The sequence below is a fragment of the Aptenodytes patagonicus genome, chromosome Z (assembly GCF_965638725.1).
Source record: "Aptenodytes patagonicus chromosome Z, bAptPat1.pri.cur, whole genome shotgun sequence".
NCBI lineage: Eukaryota > Metazoa > Chordata > Aves > Sphenisciformes > Spheniscidae > Aptenodytes > Aptenodytes patagonicus.
This window is the reverse complement of record NC_134982.1, coordinates 15,466,419-15,487,304: the sequence shown is the minus strand read 5'-3', so window position 1 is coordinate 15,487,304 and position 20,886 is coordinate 15,466,419. Positions and strand designations below refer to the sequence as shown.

General features: G+C 43.6%; 1 protein-coding gene across 4 annotated transcripts in view; it reads left to right on the top strand.

Annotated features, from left to right (window-relative positions):
* The window catches only part of LOC143173025 (leukemia inhibitory factor receptor-like), an 88,433-nt gene that overhangs the window by 19,864 nt on the left and 47,683 nt on the right, over positions 1–20,886 (top strand). Inside the window, exon 1 of one of the 4 annotated variants that reach the window (XM_076362982.1) lies at positions 13,248–13,313. The exons of 1 other annotated variant lie outside the window; for it this stretch is intronic. The gene's annotated coding sequence lies outside the window, so the exon portion shown is untranslated. 2 more of the 4 variants (XM_076362984.1, XM_076362985.1) reach the window with 2 other exon arrangements.

Below are 20,886 nucleotides of genomic sequence, written 5' to 3'. Positions count from 1 at the left end.
TGTCATTAAATCTAAAACGATTCAAAACTTCCTATCTTATTCTAAGCCTTCATCTATGAAAACCACCAGTGGAATTCTTTTCTTGACTCCAATGAAAAGCATATGGGTGTCACTGAATGCTGAAAGCTCAAGTCTATCATGATCAAATTATGTCTCTCAGGAAAAGTCAATGGTAAAGTGTTCTTAAAAATTCACAAACAGAAGACATAAAGAGTACGATTATTGCTGAAAAAATTTTAACTGACCAAAGCACCTCAGGTCATTCTTATAAATGATTTTTAGCCCTCATTCTGCACTGACATTTCCAGGGGTACATCAAGTTCTGCACAGTTTCTGTAACAGAATATGGACATTATTTTTTAAATTATTTAAAAATACATTTCCCTTATTCTAATATGAAAGTGGTTGTATTCAGAAGTTGGTGACAGGGGCATTTGGGTGTATTTGCCCCCCTTTTGTTTTCTGTCTGTCTCTTCTCACTTGGTTTTCTTGTGCAAGCAAGAACCATTATTTCAGAGGGAGAACCTCAACTCAGAACTGTTGGTTTGTGCTTGCAGAAACAAATGTGAATGGTGGGTGCCCATCACCTTTAAAATTCATCTCCTTGTCTTTACAGTGACTATGCCTGTTGGGCTATGCTCAGTGACAAAAACTCAGCAATATTTTACACCAAAATTTGGCAACCACTGGGTTTGCAAAGCCCTGTCCATTGTCCTCAGAGTAATCCTCTACCTTTCCGCCTTAACCACTAGAGCCCCATGCTTTCCATTAGTTTCCAATACAGAAATCACCTGTGAAAACTATTTCTCATGCCATATACACTGACACTTCTAAATTGTTTGAATGAAGAATAAAAAAAAACCCAAGCCTCTTCAAATCTGCATACTTATACAAGACTTATTTTTTGATGAAGACTGGACACTGTTTGTGTATTTAAGTTTTCAGGTTGGTTGCCTGCTTTTTAGGCTGTAGTAGTAACCATTCAGGATAAAAGTGAAACATCACTTTGGACATTGAGCAACTCTTCAGTATTCAGTAGTTATACTTTGTATCTAGGATATTTCTAAGCCAGATTTATCCTATCATTTTGGGTAGTTTTGTATGAGCCTTCCAAGCAATATTGCCTCTCCTGCCCCCCATTTCATTTGAGTAACTACCAAAATGCAGGCTGTTGCCGATGATTCCCATTCAGAGAAGAAGGCAGTGACAGACTCAGACCTTTTGTGATGTATTCTAGTATTACTTGCAAAGGACCTAGTAAGCCTGTATCCCTGGGTACACTGGACTCAGAGCTGGAATCTCTTCCACTGATCGTAATTCCCTGTTTCTTTCAGCCAGCAATCACAGGAGCTCTCGTCGAACTTTCTCAGGTGCTTGTGGCAAGTGCTTCTGCAGTGACATCTGGTATTTCCATGCTGCTTCCTCTTCCTGCTCATTTCTTTGTCTGTTGGCTATACAGACCTTCACAAATATACACCAGAAGAGTCCTCCTAACAAACCTTTGGGGTAGGGAAAACATATCTTAGTTGAAACCACTTGCTGCTGTTTTTTTACACAATAGCAGTAGACTCACACTTTCCCTGGACAATTTTTGGTTTCAGTTCTGCTATTCTTAGGTGGTGGGAAACTGGATAAATGTCTTAAGGATGCTGGAACATCCCAAGACAGCCCTGTTACTTCACCTGGGAACAAAGAACACAGTCTTTTATATGTCTTTTGTAAACCTGTGAGATCAGCGCCGAAAGATGTGCTTTGTAGAGATTCCAGGCTCTCGTCATCAAAATCATGTCAACAGGATCACACTCCAAAGAGCACCGGGGAGGCAGAGATTGCTGATGCCTAAGGCAGCTCTACACGCTTTCTTTTCTCTAGGTCTGGATCTGCACATCTTCTTTTGCTTTTCACAAGCCATCAACACCTCAAGTTTTGCTGGATGAATGAGTCATACAAAAATATTGTAATGGAGGGCCTCTTCTGCTCATGGAGTATCACTTAGATAATCTTCATTATCTAAGTAATTTTGAATTATTTTAGATGCTATAGATTCATTCTTCTGAACTGATCAGGCTCAAATAGGAGATTTTTAAGGTTACAAAAAACATAGACTACAAAGGTAAAATTTTGTGGAATATATTCCCTTGATAGAGTTAATTGTTGCCTCTCTTTCCGAGTTTTGTAAAACCAAACTGAATACTTTTATAATAATAAAGCAAAAGAATACAGAAAATGTACCAGCCTGGAACTAAAGGAAAGCTAACCTTTGTAATTAAAGGAACATGTGCAATTTAGATAGTGATTGTACATAGATTGGTCAGCAATTAATACTAATGTATTAAGATTATTCAGGAGCTGCCCAATGTTGTTTCTCTTTTGGTTAAAAAAAGAGGATTTCGTGTATAAAATCCGTCCTCAAAAAAAGCCAAATGCATTGATCTTGAAACTTGTAAAGATTACTGTGTTGCATTAATTTCGAAAGTAAAATTGCAAAATCACAAATTATGTGTTAATTACATTTGTTTGCAAGAGCAAGCATTAACACACACCTTTTAAACATCATTAATTGGCTTTTAGGAATAAAATTATGAGGGAAGAATGAGTCATAGTGGTAAAGTATCAATCTTACTAACGATAATGTCACTAAAGTCATCCTCTCTGCTCCATTCATCTTTTTCAGGAAAGGCTTTGTGACGGCATAGGCCATATGGTAGACAGTTCAATTCTTCTCTCACTAAACCTGACAGCAAAGGTTTGCATAGACTTGATCTGCTCCTGCATACATCAAAGGCAAGGGCTTCATACCCACTTTGCCTAGCCAGGTTTGGTAGTAAACATTCATGCTAATAAATATGAAGCTGTTTTATGTCCCTTAATAAAATGTAACAGTTAAGTAGCTTCATCTTTCCGAACTGCTGGAAGCTGCAAATGACTAGCTAAACACAAAGGTAACCTTTCCTCTCTAATCTTGAGAGTCCAATGCTTCCCATTTGTTTCCAGTACAGAGATTTCCTGTGAAAGTTATGTCTCTGTACACCGCTGCAATTAGAGGAGAAAATTTAAGGCATCTCTGGGAGGATATTTAGTGAGTTGGTTCTGCAGCTTGTGGTTTATCTCAAAAGGTAGGAGTAGCATCACATTTGGTCAGTGACTGCTGCAGTATGAAATGAGGGCTAGCTCTCTGGAAATTTCTATGACACTCGGGGCCACAGAGGGTAGTCCTCTGTAAGAAAGTGCAGGAGTAGCCCTTTAACCAGCTTCAGAATAATAAAAGGAAAGAGCAACAGGAGGGGGAAGGGAGAACAAAAAGGAAAAAAAAAACAACCAAAACAAGGAGACAGAGAGGCAAGAGAATTTGCAGAGCTGTAGCAAGACATTTTTTGGTGTTTGAGGTAACACTGTCCCCCAGACTTTCTTTTCTTAAACTGAAATGCTTGTTTCTAGGTCAGTCTGAGACTGTGCTGAGTAGTTCCTGTTAGAAGCAGAACTTCTTCTTGTTCTTCCTCTTGCCAGTTGTGGGAACCCATCCCACAGGTGAACTGGTACAAATTCTGCCCGAAGCCTTTGGTACACTCCCTCTTTCTGGAGCCAGAGACAGCTGCACTACCAGGACAGACGTCACATCCATGTGCAATAGTAACAGCCAGGCTGCAGTCTCTGTGGCAACCACTTCTTGCAAAAAAAGCAATGATTTATGCAACCACTGTCGTCTGTGGAGCATATAAGCTTGTATCATAATTCCGAAGTCTCTCTCTGGAGTTGTGGACATGGAAGCAGTGAGACGCCTGCTTTGGTATCACTGGAGGACAGTGCTGCTCTGTACTCCCAGCTCAAAACAGCATAATCAGCCCTTACTTCCTCAGTCACCTTTTCTCACTGCTGCTGAGCTTTGGTTGGCACATACCAATGGCTACTGTAGCTCCCGCCTCCTCCAGATGTGGAAGGTTTGGGGGAAGTTTTTACCACTTGGACCCTAAAGAAAAACCTGTTACTGGCACAGCTTATGTTAAACTGTAGGAGTGGAAACTTCAGCAAGTCTTTCTGTTGGGGCTCTCTTGTGTGGGTTTCTCTGTGGGAGGAATCAGGCCATTCTGGAATAGCTCAACACAAAGAGTTGTGTTCCTCTGAAGTCCAGGAAAGTGGTAGGATTGCACAAGATGAGTCAAGGTTGCTGCCTGTAATAAGGGACAGGGTGAATCATAGCGTGACTGTCATGGGTAAATACAAGTTTCTTCCCAAATTCCTCAGCAAACCGAAGTGTTCTGTGTGAAAAATACACGACTTCTGCACCTGAATACACAAAAAATGCATGCCCTGGAGCAGGGACCAGAAGTTTGCACTTCCCCCTCCCTATGCAGGCACTACTGTTTGCACAATCACCTTCACTTCTGTTCCAGCCTTTTCTGCCTCTGTAGCTTCACCTTTGTTTTTTAAGGGATGTCCATGCTTCAAAAGCAGAGTGGACAGTGCCCTCTAGCCTAATGAGGTGGTCAGAGCACCCTGTGGACATGGGAAACATCATCTGGAGCACCCTTGCCCGTTGCACCCAAGCCCTTCCACTTCCCAAGCAAGCCTTTAACCAACTCTGCAGTTGGAAGGGATGTTTGCACCGACATATGATGGCATCTGTTGTTTCTCCCATTTGACTTCAGAGAGAGAAAATTGTCTGGTGTTTAAATCCAAGAGAGGGTTTCAGGCCACAAATGCCAATTGGGGAGGCCTGAGGATTGTGAGTAGGTATGCGTATTACAAGACGTAACGCAGAAGATTGATGTTAGTGCCATCATCTCCAAAGCCAGGAGAGACTCCATCTAAATGTGACTTCACGCAGTGTGTATATTCTACATCTTAAAGGTCAAGACTTTCAGAGAGTCTTCCTTGGCATCAGTCTTGCTAATTACAGGCATGAGAAGGTAGACTACCTTACATGTGTAAGGCCAGGGGTCTGGAACAAGGCGTGGTGGAATTGCTGCCTGTTGGTGCATATCAAAAGAGGGAAGACAACAAAACCTCAGCTTACAGAGCTCTGTAGGAAAGCAAAACTGAGAAAAGAAATGAGACAACAGGAATTTCCTTTTGGCTAGAACAAGTGCCCTGTGCTCAGCAGGTTGCTTCCTGTGAACCTCTTCCCCTGTTCACTAGATGCCTGTATGGATTTGTAATTATATATTTTAGGTTCAGCAAAGAGTGTGTCTGAGCTTTGATTTTTTGAGTTCTCAATTTTCCTTTAAATGAAGGAGAACTAGCAGCCTAACCAAAGTATGAGGAACATTAAAACGCTGAGTGCTGCAGTGCCCATAACTTATGCATGTTCAGCTCCAGGCTGCATTCCACAGCAGCACCATGCATAAAGCAGGAAAGAGGTACAGGCTGAAGAGGCATCCAGCACTTGGAGCTTGCAACAGCCAGCATGCCAAAACCAAACACCTTTACTGGGGCTTCACTGAAGTACCTCTAAAATTGGAATTAGGAGCCTAATAAAGGCTTCCTGGATGTATGTTCTCCTGAAAGCCAGGTAGTCCTCCCAGGCAAGATAGTTTCCATGTTCCAGTGGGTACCCAAATGAGTTGGTTATAGAAGTTTGTGGAGGATGAGCATTGCTCTTGTGCTGAGATGTGGGCTCACAAAGAGCAGAGTCCAAATGACCTTTGCAATTAGGGACACAGCTCTGCTCCCTCAACTGTCACTGTGTTGCTTCAGACAATGCACAAAAGGCAAGTTCCCTGTTTTCCTCAGGTTCCTACTGTCAGTCCATCCTGGCTATTGTGAGTGTGCTTGGGTCCCTGGCCATGCCTGAAATACTCCAGCCTAGTGGCTAAGGCACATAGCTGAAGGCTGAACTCGCCACCTCTCCCAGACTAAGGACAGCCTAGAGCACAGGACTGTGGTTTGACACACGGCAGGAGTGCTCCTTCAACTTTTGCCCTTGGCTGCTTATGCCAGCCCTGTAGCCCTTCAACCTTTGCCCTTGGTTGTTTATTCCTGTTTATTCCTGCCTCCTACCAGCCTTCCAGTGGTTTGATATTTGTGTTCAGTGTAATTCACAGCAGGGGAACTATTCAGTTAAAAAATACCTTGAGGAGAGGTTAATTAAATTTAAAAAAAAGGAATTGTTTCCTTGATCTGTCCTACTGTGTGGATGTGTGCAAAGATTTACGCTAACACAATGCAGTAGATGATCATAGAAAAAGCGACACAATGGATGCTCAAGTTCATACTGCTGGCAGAAAAAGTACCCGCCAAACCCTAACCTAAGCCAATACACGCGTTAACTCAGCCTGTGCCTCATGCACTCACAGAATCTGTCTCAAGAATGTGCTTTGCAGCCTCCCTGGTGAGCTGTGCTTCAGAGCAGGGAGCACTGAACAGAGCCAAGTGTGAAAGTGAATCACTTTAACTCATTGCTGACAAATGGGGTTCTGCGACACAGGGATGGTTGTTCTCTGCATCTCCGGTGACCCAAGTGAGGAAGGAAGTTGCCTAGACATCCAGCTTGGCAAAGATGGGGAACAAGACAGAGCATGCTCAGTCACATAATTTTAAGTATGTATGTACATTTCTGGTGTCTCCAGTGCTATCCACACGTGTTCTAAGAAGTGTTTTACAGAAAATAGTTTTCTGCCTGAAGAAGCTTAATCTTACAGCCCTGATGCTACAACAAATCATTCCCTGGGTGGGCAGCTCCTTTGGCTTTACGAGAGATGTGCAGAGTAGATTGAGATTGCCACCAACCTGCAATCTAGTGAAAGCAAAGGTGCTTGTTAGACCAGAATGGAGGATGTGAGGATGTATGCAGATATGTAATTAGGTGGATAATATGTTAGGATTGTACGTCATTGGTAGAGATGTGTTTGTATAAAAATAAAAACACAACAGAGGACAAAAATAGGTCCACCTTGATGGAAACTCCTGGAACGGATACAGAATTTGCCACAATATTTAACCTAATGCAAAAAATCACCTGCATTTATAAAACCATCTTTCAACTTGACTTTCAAATATCCTGGGATTATCTTCTTTACTAGAGTTAGAATTTCTGTTTATGTACAAATCCAGACCTTTTATTAGCCTGCAAGGGAACTGTGATTAACCAGGGCAACTGAGACACACCAAACAATAATATTTCTAATGTCAGGCCCAGAAAGGATAAAGTTGCTTCTAATAAATGGATTTTGCCATTGTGTCCTCCGAGGCCACACCTTAAGGTATCTTATTTGCATATTATTTAATACTATAATATCCCAAGCTCTGATACACTGTGTTAAGCAGTATTGAAACCCACATCTGAAAAATGACATGGAAAGACTGACAGGAGGAATGCCATGAACCATGTAAATATAGAACTTCATACGCTCCTGAAAAGCAGTTGTTACATATCTCAACCTCCTCTCTGGCTGAGTTGTCTTTGTCTCTCTACTTTTATGCTGATACACAGAAATTTGCTTCCAAGCAGTGAGTGGGCTTACAGCTCGGTCCAAGGATAGTATGGGAGAAGGCATATTTCTTTCCCTGGATATGGTTCAGCAGGGGGAGAGGGTGTTGCTGCCTGGAAACTTTGTGCAGGGAGAATTTTGAAAATTCTAGCCACTTATTCAGGATTCACTGAAGCTGGCAGCTCAGATGAGTTACATGAATTCTGGTCGAATGGCTCCTGTTGATGTAGAGATCAGTTCTGGAGTGCATGAAATATTTGTAACAGCTTAGGGTGCTTCAAAGTCATCTGACATTCATCAGACATGTTCAGGCCATGGACTGAAGCACAGAAAATCTGAAGCATAAACTTACTAAGCTTTGTAGTATAGGGGACATTTCTCTGTGGGATCTTGTAGAAATAGAGAAAGCATGGCAATATCTAGCTGATAAATTGGTGAGCAGAAAGGTATGACTGATGGGAATGGCACTGCATTGGAAACAGAGCCAACACCACAGTGACAAAAATTGCTAAATAAGGAGCATCGTTGAAAGTTGCACAGAGCAAGGCAGTATGTTTGAATGTGATACACTGATGTCGGGGAGCCAATGGAGGGCCTTGCAATATTGAGAGTATATGAATGTCTGAGATGTTCTCAGTATCTTTTCTTTGCAGATTTCCATGCTTCTCTGGCTATTACAAATCTAAATTAGCTTCTGACTCTCATAAATCCTCTTTTACCTGATGTAATTAGGCCCTTCCACTACTGTGCAAAGTAAGCCTCTTCAATTTCATATCCCTAAATCAGACTTAGTTCTAGGACTGGTTCCACCAACCCTTCCACAGTTAGTAAGATTGTTACCATTTGTTGGTGTTTCTTCAGAAATTTATATTTAGCTTCATTTCTTTCCAAGAACTGTGCTGTATCTTATTTCACTGACCTGAAGACTGACCTTTCATGCTACTGTATGGGACTCAGCAATGGGACTCATCCAACATGATGATTAAGCATGTGCTGAACTTTACACTGCCAGTATAATCAACTGCAGGATGGCACAAATGCTTGGATTGGGAAGCAGGCCTGCAACTGTTAATCAGTTTACAGCATGTAAGTTGTTTTAGCAGAGGAACTTCAGCAGTAGGTCCCTTCTCAGGCATTAGTTCACTGTAGCCACTGTAGACATTTGTAACTGAAGTATTAAAACTCATCTGAATGAAGTGTGAATGGAATGCCTGCATGTGGAAGCATCAGAAGACACACTAGAGGAAGGGTGGAAAGAATGAGCATTAATGGACATGATGGACATGAACGACAGCAGTCAAATCAAGGAACGGTGAGGAGTGTGTTGTTTACATCAAGACCACAAGACAAGATCTTGCTCTGATAAAGCCATAGCATAGGCAACTCGTCACCCCCAAAACCATGCTCTGATGACATGGACTCAGATAACATCTTCCCAAGAGGAAGACAGACAGTAGCCATAAAGATGGCAAAATGAGGGAATAAGCCAATGGGCAGGAACTTTTCCGAAGGTTCCTGGAGGATAAGGCAAGCAAGGGTCTGAGGCAAAATCATTGCATAACAACTGCTTGACTCAGGAAAATATAAAAGACCTGTTAAAAAAAAAATTTGTTGTTGCCAGTCAAGACAGACCCAACATACATAGTGAGGTCTCAACAGTTGGTGCCCCTTGTCCTCTGTCCTACACACAGATGACCCTGGTCAGACCACTTGGACACAAAGATCTTGACACTTGGCAGTGTGTGGCAATGAGATTCACCTGGTAGCATCTCTGTACTGCATGGGAGAAGCTTCACATTGACTGCTGACCATAAGGGTCTTATTACTGGTAGTATATCCAGTATTCCCACACCATGCATTTTTTCAGGCATCTGAGGTAGATTTGTTTCCAGTGAAAGGAATGCAAGTGCCTTCAATTTAATTGTTTTTGGCAAGTAGTGTTTTTCTTTCCATTTCTTTTTGAATTCATGGCACTATCTAAGTTAGTGCAGGTCAGCAGATCAAAGTCCTTCATTGCTTCTCCCCGCAAACACAAACACCACAATAGACCATATGGTTTTCCTGCAGACAGGGGAGACCAGGGCATTTTTTGAAGCCCTTTAGCAATATATTGCCAATATGTCACTGGGTTTACAGGCATAGGTCCCTAAAGATGAAGAAAATTCTCTGTATTTGAAAAATATTAATTACAGAGTTTATTTCTCTGGGGTCAGTGTACTTATTTCCAAGAATAGCTCTGCGCCAGCTGGACAACACAGGGATGCTTCCACTGAGACCTCATAGGAAAGAGCTGTTGCTTTGTGAGTGCACCAAAACACATGCACTATTCACAGTACTTGAGGTTATTCTTGGCATGAACAGAGGCTACTCCTGCTCTTATCACAGCCAGTTTGAGTTTTGTTATTGGCTTTCCTGAATACATTCAATCAGACCCAAATTTGCTTTGTTGGTTGTATTATATAATCCTTTTTTTTTAAGAAAACAGGAATAGATAGTCCATAAAAAGAATCATTGGCAGAACTTGCTGGCAATATTACATATTTACAATCTCTGGTGTTTGTAAATGCTGGTAGAAGTACTACCTCTCACACTTCTGGTTAAACTGTATGGTTTGTAAAATGTGCGCACAACTTCTCAGCAAAGGAAGCTTTTTAATACTCTTTATTGGCTGGAGGAAAGTGGGTGCCAAATACAACTGTGAAATGGGAAACAATGCACAAAGGAAAAGTTCCAGAACATCAATACATCCGTTCCTTTTCTCTGCCATAAATAACCAACACACCCTTAAATACAAGACTAAATGGCTCCAGGAAACTCTCATTAATGAAAATGTCCTAGCTGGGTTTCTCACTTTCATTTGGAATTTACATGCCCCAAGAATCTTTTTCTGACCTAGACAGCAGATATGTTGTTCTCTAAGTAATACTAAGCACTGAGATAAACTAAGATAAACTAAAACTAGCCTACTATCCAGAGAGACTTAAACCTTCCTCTCTCACTGTCCAACATATTAATGTTGAAAGGCACAGCCCTGCTGCTGTTAAAATCAATGACAAAATCCTACACTGAGGATATAAAAGACACAGTGTGCATTCCAGCATCTGTCCTTCAGTTTTCTGGAAACCAGAGATAAGGCAGGAAACAAAATAAATGGCCTGCATATATGTACTACGTGCAGATAAGTTTCATTATAAAATGTAGCAGCCATGATGTTTTACAGGGAAGGTCTCATGATGAGACAGGATGCATAGACAGCATATTTTCTGCAGATCAGAAGTAGTAGGGTAATTAGACCAGTCATTTTTCTAGGGGACATTTATATTAAAATTAGCATATTTCACTGTATAAAAGAAGAGATAACTGATACCAACCATCTGTAGCTTTATCACCGTGAAACTTGTACTATACAGACTTGTCTTAAAAATCATGATCTAGAATGTTTCTTAACTTCCAACTGAGTCATTAAAAACTGAGTCATTAATACAATATCAAAACCTTAAAATAACTTCAGGAACTACCCCTACCTCTAATTTCTCCTGGCAGCTTCTTCTAATTTCACAATCACATTTTTCCACTTAAAACCCCCACACCCACACCTCTTTCCCCAGTTCCTGTACGGAATGTCTGTGAATTACAGGGAAGCTGCCTTGCTAATTAAAAAGAGACAATAGCAAAAATTACTATTGCTTGATTTCATCATATAGAAAATGAGCCAGATCTTCCGCCATTACTCATGGTACACATAGTACTATGGTACACATAGTACCATGTACATGGTACAGGGTTTCCTGACAAGTGAGAGCCTTTACTAAAGGTGAAATAACATAAGCTGCAGAAAAGAAAGGTGGTACAATCTCTTCTAACATTTTCAATGCCTTTGAAAGTTCATTCTTGTGTCGCTTTCATGAATAGAAACCTGAATTTGTGGGTCTGTCATCCATAGAACAGACGCAAGCTGCATTCTTCTGAGCCTTGGATGCAGACTCTAGGGAGGGCACCAGGCTCCAATTAATGAGGTCTGGAAACAGAGAAAGGCAGAGGCAGTCCTCCCTTGGATGGGTCACGTAGAATGAAATGGCCACCTTCTCCCCAAGCCTTCTGGTGCTATGGGTATTCCCAGTTTCATTGTGATTTGGCTGTTGTTGCATGGAAAGAGGGCAGGAGGGCTTCTGGGCTAGAATGGGAACAGGGAACTAAATGCAAAAAGGGCCTTGGGCAGCTGACATACCAAACCTCTTGGTGCCTGGAGTGAAGTCTAGACCACAGAATTAGCCATCGAGCAGACCTTCCCAGTGGGGAGAGATTTGGGACTGTGAAGAATGACTGATATGCTGGAAAGGTAACTGCTTAAACATACTAGATAGAAGACTCTTAAGAGAACTCTTTTAAAGTCTGTCCATCCTTGGGAGTTATGAATGTTTCAATGTGCACCAGGAGAAGACATCATCTTCTGCTTGGTATTCACAGCCCAGGGCTTCTCTCCAAATGCTGTTTAAAAAACCCCCTTCTTTCCCAAGAATGGTGTAAGGAGATTCAATCCTTCCTCTTGAAAAGGTGACACAGGTCAACAGATAGACAACTGTCTCAGGATACAAGGCCTGAAGTCAAGCATGCTCTTGAGCCAGAAGAGATCTGTACTCATGTTCAGATGCATGACCTAACCACAAGGTTCACACGTCTCTTGCTGGCCTACTGAAGCTTCAATTCTTTTTGCACAAGCAAAAACACTGGAAAGGGGAGGAAACGGTAGAAGATTTATTCTCTACAAAATAGCCTGTATTTACTTAGCCTGAGCAGGGAGTGTGCAAGATGGCAGGAGACTCTGGCTTTGAGGACCTGAAATCACCTACTTAGCCAAGATGGGACGCAAGTCTGGCCCAGGACCTCCGTACAAGTATTTGCAGTTCTTTATCATCCAGGTTCTGAGAAAAACAATCTACAGCAACTTGGAAAACCTCTGTAGGAAAATGTAGGCAGAAAAATGCAAGGAAAACCGAGCAGTTACTTTTTCTCCCCGTTCTGCTGTGGTTTACTGGGGAACAAGAGAGGAGCCACAGGCTTGCCAACTCTTCTGATTTTATGGGCCTCGTGGTATATATTTTTTTAATTGCCTGACTCTTGAGACTGTGGGATTGTGAGGATTTCAAGTTTAATTTAAAAGAGAGGCTGGCATGTAGCTGTTGTGGCTTCAAAGACATGTTGGAGGTCAACTCCCCGACCTCAAAAACTAGAGGCAAATACAAAGATAACACAGATGAAGAATCTCCTGGGTTTGGAGGGCCAGGCCCACCGCTTCAAACCCTGGAGGGCTGGCAGCATTGGAGATATTCAAGATGCTTTTCTAAGGAGGGTATGTGACCGTGTCACGGAGGGAACGTGAAATGATCAGCTCAGACCCGTGACTTCATCCACGCCTGCAGCACGCTCTTAACGGCCCACTGGGGACTCAACGCAACCACCGGCCGCTGAAGGAACAACTTGGTCCCGACTAACACAGCTAAAGGCGGATGTCAGCCCGAAGTCCTGGATAGCTTCGGCCCGATAAAACCAGGACTACCGGCGGCGCGCCTCCAACCGAGCGCGGCCCCAGCAGCGGGACCGCGCCGGTCCCCGCCGGGCGGCGGGAGGCGGCGGTGCCCCGGGGGCAGGGCCGGGGGTGGCGGCGGCGCCGGGCGGTGCGCGGCGCAGGCTCCTCCCGCAGGCAGCCCGCCAGCCCCTCTCCTCCATCCCTCCCTCCCTCCCTCCCGCCCCGGCTCCATCCCTCCTTCCTGTCGGCGCTGCGCACTGCTGCCCGCCGGAGCTGGGCCGCCCGGGACCGCGCCGCGGGCAGCGCCGCGCACCCCCCGCGGCATGAGGCTGTCGCAGAGCACGGCGAGGCGGCGGCGGGTGAGTGCTGGGCCCCGTGCCGGGCGGCTTCTCCCGGCGGCGGCCCCGCGGCGGGGCTCCGCTCGCACCTGGGAGGGGGCGGCCCGAGGGGCGCGGTGGTAAATGCCCCCTCCATCCCTCCATCCCTCCCTCTGCCCGCCCCGGGGAGGTGCCGGCGAGGAGGGGCGAAGAGGGGGTTGACAGCCCGGCCAGGACCCGGCGGGGCCGCGGGGGCGTTCCAAGCCCCCCGCCTGCCTCCCTGCTTTCCTGCCGGCGCGGGCGCTGCGGCTCGGGGCTCGCTCGGGGGTCGGGGACAGGTGGCGGCGGCTCCGGGGACGCGGCGGGGGTCGTAGGCGGTGCGGGCGCAGACCGCGGCAGCCTCAGCCGGGGGTACGGGGGAGAGACCGGCGGCTCCTCTCTGCCGCTGCCCGGAGCCTGCGGCTTAAATAGAGGCTGTGTTTTGTCAACAGCTCGTTCTGCTGGCCGGCAGGTTGGTTGGTTGGTTCAAGGACTGAACAGTGGGTAAATAATATTTATGCCTCTTTTTGTGCTTTTAATTTTTTTTTAAATAAGTAGCGCCTTTCCAAAAAAGGGGAGCTTGGGAGTGGAATCTGGAGCCCTTTCTGCGGTTGGGGAGCATCCAGACATGCTGCGCGCCTCGCTGCTCACTGGCTGTACAGGGACACCGGCGCAGTGGCAGCTTGCTGCGTCTATTTTTGAGTGATTGAATTTCTAATGTATTTAGAGATTGTGTTTAAAAAAGATCTCTTTAAGCCTCTGAAGTAGTTCTGGGAAGAACGTCATTCCCTTGTTAAAATTCAACTTGTGTAAGTAAATTTCAACTGGGCATATTCTGCTGGCATGCTGTGTGTTGCTTTGGTAGGAATTGGTGATATACGTGGTTTGTTTGGTTTTTAATTGTAATCAGTGGTGGATGCCGGGGACCTTTGCTATAAATGGGAGTAAAGCTCTGGGTGGATACTATAATCTTGTAGTGCCAGGGAAACTTAGGCTGTGAGCTGTTGTGTAGGAACTGTCACTTTGATTCTTTTCCACAGACTTTAACACTTAAAATCTCCATTGCAAAAGTAGTCAAATATTCATATTCCACAATCAAGCTGGCCACGTCCTGTCAAATTCCCTTGGGGGAAGCATGGGCATTGAGTTGCTTCTGCTGTATTTGAACCCTAGCTTGTTACCTAAGTAAGGCAATGTGACCTGCCTTTGACATCTCACCTGGAAGTCCGTTCTGCCTTTTTTCCTCGCTGTAAAAGAATTCTTTAAATTCTTCTTAAACCCTTAGTTCAACTCCACAGCATGACTGCAGACTGTTAATCAGACCTAGCAGGTTTAGTAGCTGTGGGGAAGATTAAAGTCCATGTCATGCCATGTTCCCTCTCAAATCAGCATGTGGCAATGTCAGCTGAGACAGTATGTTGTTTAATGGAGCTCCACCAGTGTACGTGTGCTTCATATATAAAGCTTTGCGCATCCTGTAAGGAAGAATGCATGAATGCCTCGATCTGCAAAAAGTCTGTGCTTGTCCCTAACTTCTCAACCATTGTATGCTGTATGGGTTTGGTGAAAAAGATAAGCTTTGATTTTGGTACCTTTTTGGTGATAAAGGTAAGCATGCGCATAGAAGTCTCCTGGATTTGGCTCCAATATGAATCAAGATCAAAACAAGAATTATGTTTGATGAGGGGGAGGATTTGGATGTGGAGGAGACAGAAGCAAATGCAGGGAGTGGATCTACAGAACGAGTAGTGCGGTATCTGCAGGCATGGGTTGCCTGTCATTAGCTGGATAGGGTCTGCAGGTTACTTCTGAGCGGTCTGCTGAGGCTACTAAGACAATCTAGTGTCAGTAGGCTGCAGGGCTATGTATCTAAATTGGAAAATGTTGCAGAAGTCCACAAATGGAGAGCTTAAAAATCACTAACTTGGAGCTGGTTTGGAGTATAGCTTTTAGGCAGTCAGTAGATCACCTGATTTTGTTTGATTTTGCTTTCTGTTTACTTAGTCTTCGCATCCTTTCATCTTATCACTGTTTTACCTATTCAAACTTTTATTAGTGTTATTAAGTGATAACACTTTCCATCGTGCACTCTCCAAACATACCACTTTAGTCACTTAGAGCAACCAGTGGCAAGCACTATCTATGAGTTAGATTGTGCAAAATCCCTTTACAGGTGTGCTGAGGACAGGGAGAGACTTAACCTTTAGGTGAGGGCATTCTTGCAGACTTGCCGAAGGCAAGTCAGGAATACGTGGGAACAGCCATATGGGTGGAGATGATCTCCAAGAAAGAGAGAGAAACTTATGTTGACAGGTGGCAAAGCTGCTGCTGCTACTTTAGCAGGGCTTTAATTTTCAAGTGCTTGATGAGTTATGATCTATGGCTATAAGGTCACATCTGTTTCAACATCATGCAGCTGAGGGCTTTAGTAAACATTCAGAAAAAATCTGAATTTATTAATATCCGTAGGTAATGCTAGAACAGAGTCTGTAAATCTATTAGAAACAGCTCTCTTAGAGCATGAATATTAGATTGTTTAATCCAGTGGGTGACTGACAGCAAGTTTTGTGCCTTAGGAGAAGATGTGTTTAAACTCAGTATGTTGGTAAGAATTCCGCCTGAAAGATGAAACGGTACCTCAAGAAGAAAGTGTCTGGCAGTCTTAAACAATCTAGATGTTTATAAATACTGACTCTATGTTGCAGAGTGCAGTGCATCACAAGGCTGATGCAGATGGATTATATTTTTCTGCAAATGACCCAATAGATGATGTGACCAGGTAAATGAGGTTCTTTTCCACTCACGCTATGTGCTAGTGCTCATAGGAATGCAGAGGATGCTGAATTCAGCAGTTCCTCTTGTGTTGATACATTTGTTGGATGAAAGTAAAAATGATCTGATACAGTTTTAAATGATAGTTTATATTATCTTGCAGTGAGCTTATTTAAGCTGTTGAAAGGCAGCTTTTGGATAATGGAAGGTAAAACAGGAAAAAAGAAATCAGGAAACTTTTTGGACTTAGTTTTGTTCCATTTTCAGTAATACGTATTGATGTAGGACACCGTTATCTTAGATTCAGACTGATGTTGAAATACAGAGATGATTCAAGTGAAGGGATGTTAATTAGCAGTAGAAAAGGTCTGATGAGGGAGGTTTAAAGATACTCGCATAGGTGGAAGGATTGAGAACTCAAATGAGATATTGATGGTTCTTTGAGAGGGGACGCTGTTGCTCTCTGAGTTAGACATTGATTTGCATGCAGGGAGACATGGAGAACAGGTATGAAAGTAAATTTTACTCTTGTTACCATAAGTAGCTAGAATTAGTTGAAATGATTCATGTTTCGATGCATCTTTTCCCGAGATTTAGTTATGACTCCTTTTTGACTGTTAGGCATCAAATTTCTGTCTAAAAATAAGAAAAATAAATTACTTCTAGATAAGGCTTGAAAGGTGATTGTGCTCTATGCCCCAAAGCTGGTTGATGTATTTCATTCCATAAACAGTTTAATGTAAAAGATATAAATAATCCTTGGGAGCAGGACCTGGAGCCCGTGGTCCCTTGCTTCCAGTGAGCGCCCTCTCACAAGGACGTGGAGTCCTGCTCTGAGTCAGTGGTTACTTAAGCTGCAGAGAGAAATGCCATCTACAGAAAGGGTGGAGAAGTCTCCATCCTGACTCGTCCGTTACTTTGAGTGGTCTCTGGGGTGGTCAGAGGTGTTTCCCATACCCCAGTGAGTGCTGCAGTGGCTGGGCTGCCTTAGAAAAGGGAGCACCACTTCTGCTTTCTTTTTCTGACTATGTCTTTAAACAAAAGCAATGGCTTCTGCTTTTTCTGGGGAACCTGGTTCTGTGGTTCTGCGCACATTTTATCAGCAGACACAGGCGGGGAATAATTGCTTTGTGAATCTTGAGTGTCTAAGCATCAGGCAAGTGTTGTGGTCCTGCCAAAGATGATACTGTGCATCTGTGCATGCTGATGCCTGAAAAATTTATCATCACCTCTCTCTTCTTTTTTTTCTTTTTTTTCCTCCCACTAATATTTAGCTGCAGATAAATGGGATTTTGGAACATGTTTCTTTTAGGTTTAAGCATCAAAAGTTCATTTTTTATAGGTGCTTAAATGTCTCCAGGGATCATGTTCCAGAATCTTATGGATCTCTTCCAGAGTCATTAGCATGGCAATGATTGGGGCCATATAAATTCCTAGATGGCCAGAGCTGTTTTCTTCCCTGCCTTTGGGGGGTGGGGACGCCAACGCAGACCCCAGCCCTCTCAAACACAGAGGTTCCCGTGTTCTTTGCCTGCCTTACTTACTGATTTATAAACTAACAGATGGTAATTAGAATGAACGATATCTGGAGGTTCTGATGCGATACTGAGAAGAATATCCAGGGACTTTTTCATATGCACCATCAGTTTTTTGCTGATCATTGCTGTCCTCCCTCCCCTGGAAAATTTGCAATCCCTAAATTTGCAGACTGGGAGCCCTCCTGCTGTGCGTCTATAAGGTCCTTGCACTTCCTGCAAGCACCAGAAACTCTCAGCAGGGGCTTTTGCCACTTTGCTGCTGTCTGCCTTTCCCTGCTGCCGACTCTTGGAATCATTCCTAGGAGCAGGTTTCACTGCAAGCAGAAAGTGCTTAAACTAAAAATAACTCCTAACCCATCGGTATGAATGTTGGTCAGGGTGTAAGGTTTTGAAGGGCATATGTCTCCCCTCCTTTCCATGCACGGTCTGGAGCTGGCATTGGAGTGAGGTCAAAGACTGTTGCTACAACAGAAGCAGCCTTCCCTTATCCCACAGGCAGAGAACTGCTGAGTTGTCAGCTGTTGAGTCCAAATATGCCTTTTACCTCAGGGAGCACAAGTCGTGAAAGCACGTGTCATGGAAACAAGGACAGCACTGTAGCAATTCCGTGGTCCTTCTGCCTCATTTCCTACCCTGCCAAAAATCAGACCCATACCACAGCCCACAGCAGAGGATGGGCAGCCTGTGTTGCCAGCTTGGTGTTAGGGGAGCACTTGGGAGCAGGATGGCTTCCCCCTCTCTTGGGCCATGTGTTGTCAGGGAGCAGAGTCTCCTTTCTCACCTGTAAACCCAGCAATTTAGGGGCAGCTTCCTGCAAAACCAAAAAGCACAGCCTTTCAGCCAGCTTTGGCCTCCTGAAATTTCCTGAAGTCTTAAGTGAATGAAGTAGCGCTTTCTTTGGATTGCTTGTATGCTGCAGCATTTTCCTTGTCAGCCAAATAGTTTCACTGATGCAGTAACACTGGTTAGAGAATTACTGTGCGTTTTTGATTTTTTTGGGGGGGATGCTTCTATATTGATGAGCAACATTATACCAGTGTTCTTTGCCAGTATAGCATGCTGCATTTTGATCATCAGTCAACAGCACTTTCTTTTGGAATATACATATATTCCTAAAATAGACATACATATTTGTCCTTGCTGTGTACCTATAGCTGCACTGGTAATAGCTTTGTAATATTGACTGAACCTTGATAGCTTCGTATCAAGGTAGCCTGGTAGTTTGTAGTGTATAATCATGAAATTTAAATAAAGCAATGTATTTGTACAATTTCTTTAGGTGATAAACAGTCTGAAAAGTATGCTGGAATGCTTCTTATGCTTGCATAATTTTGTCATTATTGCACAAGTTGCTTAAAGGTATAATAAAAGTACAAGTAATGGGGGTGGTTGGAGGTGGTTTACACTGTCAGTCTGGCTCAGAAATGGTCCATGTTTTACTTCTGGGCCTCAGCCATCCATCTAAACTAGTTTTGCTCACTGAATAAATCAATTACTTCCCTCCAAGAGGAAATGCAGGCTCAGTTGACTAGACAGCATGGTTAAACGTTTATTCTGGATGGTGTGGACATGGCCTATGGCAAGCTTGGCTAGCATGGTGAGCAGAGCTGTATCCCAGCTGGCTTTATGCCCTCAAACGTCCCCCATGTTGTGCCCTTGGGCATGCCACACATTTCAGCCCAAAGCTTTAAAAACTACTTTCTCTTCATTTCAAGTGCTTTGAACGTAGAAGCATGGAAGAAGCTGGTTTGGAGCTAGATGGTGACCTGGGCCATTTGCTGCAAAGTGGTGTAGTCCAGACTTGGACATGTTGGTCCCAAACAGTGCGAAGGCAAGCCCGTCTGCAGCACTTAGGCTGGGGGTGAAGATACCTCCACATTGCAGTCCACCAGGGTGGTTTGAGCATCTCTGATATTCATGCTTTCTGGAACCTTGCAAGCTGCATTTCAGATTACTTGCATGTTTGAGAGTTGCACAGCACATCCCACGTATCTTGGAGAGCCCAGAGGAGTGGGAGATTTGGACAGGTGGGAGATGAGGCATGGCTCTGCTCAGCGTGGGGCTGGCCTGGGCAGGCAGTTGGCTGTCTGGTGGTATCTGCCTTAGCCTGGCAGCCCTTCTCCCTTCCAAACGGGACTTAACGTGGTCACCCGGAAGCTCTTGTACCAAGACAGCAATGCTGCTCATCATGTGGTGTAACCCTGTTTGTATGGCTGACTATGGATTTGCCCTGCTTGAACTGGGTGATCTAATGGCCTCACTTACTTAACTATAAAATCAGTGAGGACAGAACTTCAAAAATCTTTCTCAAATAATTGGTCTTAATATTACTGCAGGGCAAAAATGCTGCTTAAATCCAGTGAACTTCAGAAGAAAATTATAGTGGTCAGTATTATAGGTGGGGCTTCTGCAGACTCTGAAGCCCAAAGGTGAATGTAAGTTACAAGTATTCCAACTACAACTAATTTTCACAATATTTCATGTTTTGGATCAAGTTCAGCACTTGCGGCAAAAGTGACGTTTAACCTCTGAGGTTTTACAGCTACTCTGGAGCTAAAACCAAGGAGATAAGCTTTTAATGTTTAATCCTGGAAAGAGAGAGAGGAGAAGAGAGAGAAAAAACAAAACAAAAATGTGATTTATTTATATTGTAGACTTCAGTGTTGTCTTGAGTTATGCGCAACAAGCGCTGAAGTACTGTGTATGTGAGGTGGCCATAAACACCAAACTCTTTTACTTCTGCTAGGGTTTCTGCTGTTCTGAGGATAATAATATCTGTTCCCTAGAGTCTACCTGTTCCTCTTCCTTTTCCCCTCCTTCCCCCTGCTCCATACTCTTCCAAAGGTCATGGCTATGAGAAGTCTTTAGTGTACAGGTCTCCAGGCACGTAACTCATAATTCATCTGCTAGAACAGCATTGTCACTATTCCCAATATAGAACAGCCTTCTCCTCCAAATTAAATGATTGGCCTGTTTCTTTTTCAAAATGCTAGGAAATTTTTGAAAGAAGATATTTTTGACCAAATGTTGCCTCATGTTTCAAATGACAGGATCAGTCTGGATCCAGCAAGCTGTCATGTGACCATTATTTTAAATCTTACCTCAAAATCTGTAGTTTGTCCCCTGTATACTGTCTTCCTTCATCATTAAAACGCTTATTAATGTGAGAGCTATGCAAGATTTATGCTAATCTAGTCTGATGTTGGTATAATGTGAACCGAAGACTTTAATCTGGGAAGACTTGTATTGAGCCCATATTTAGAATT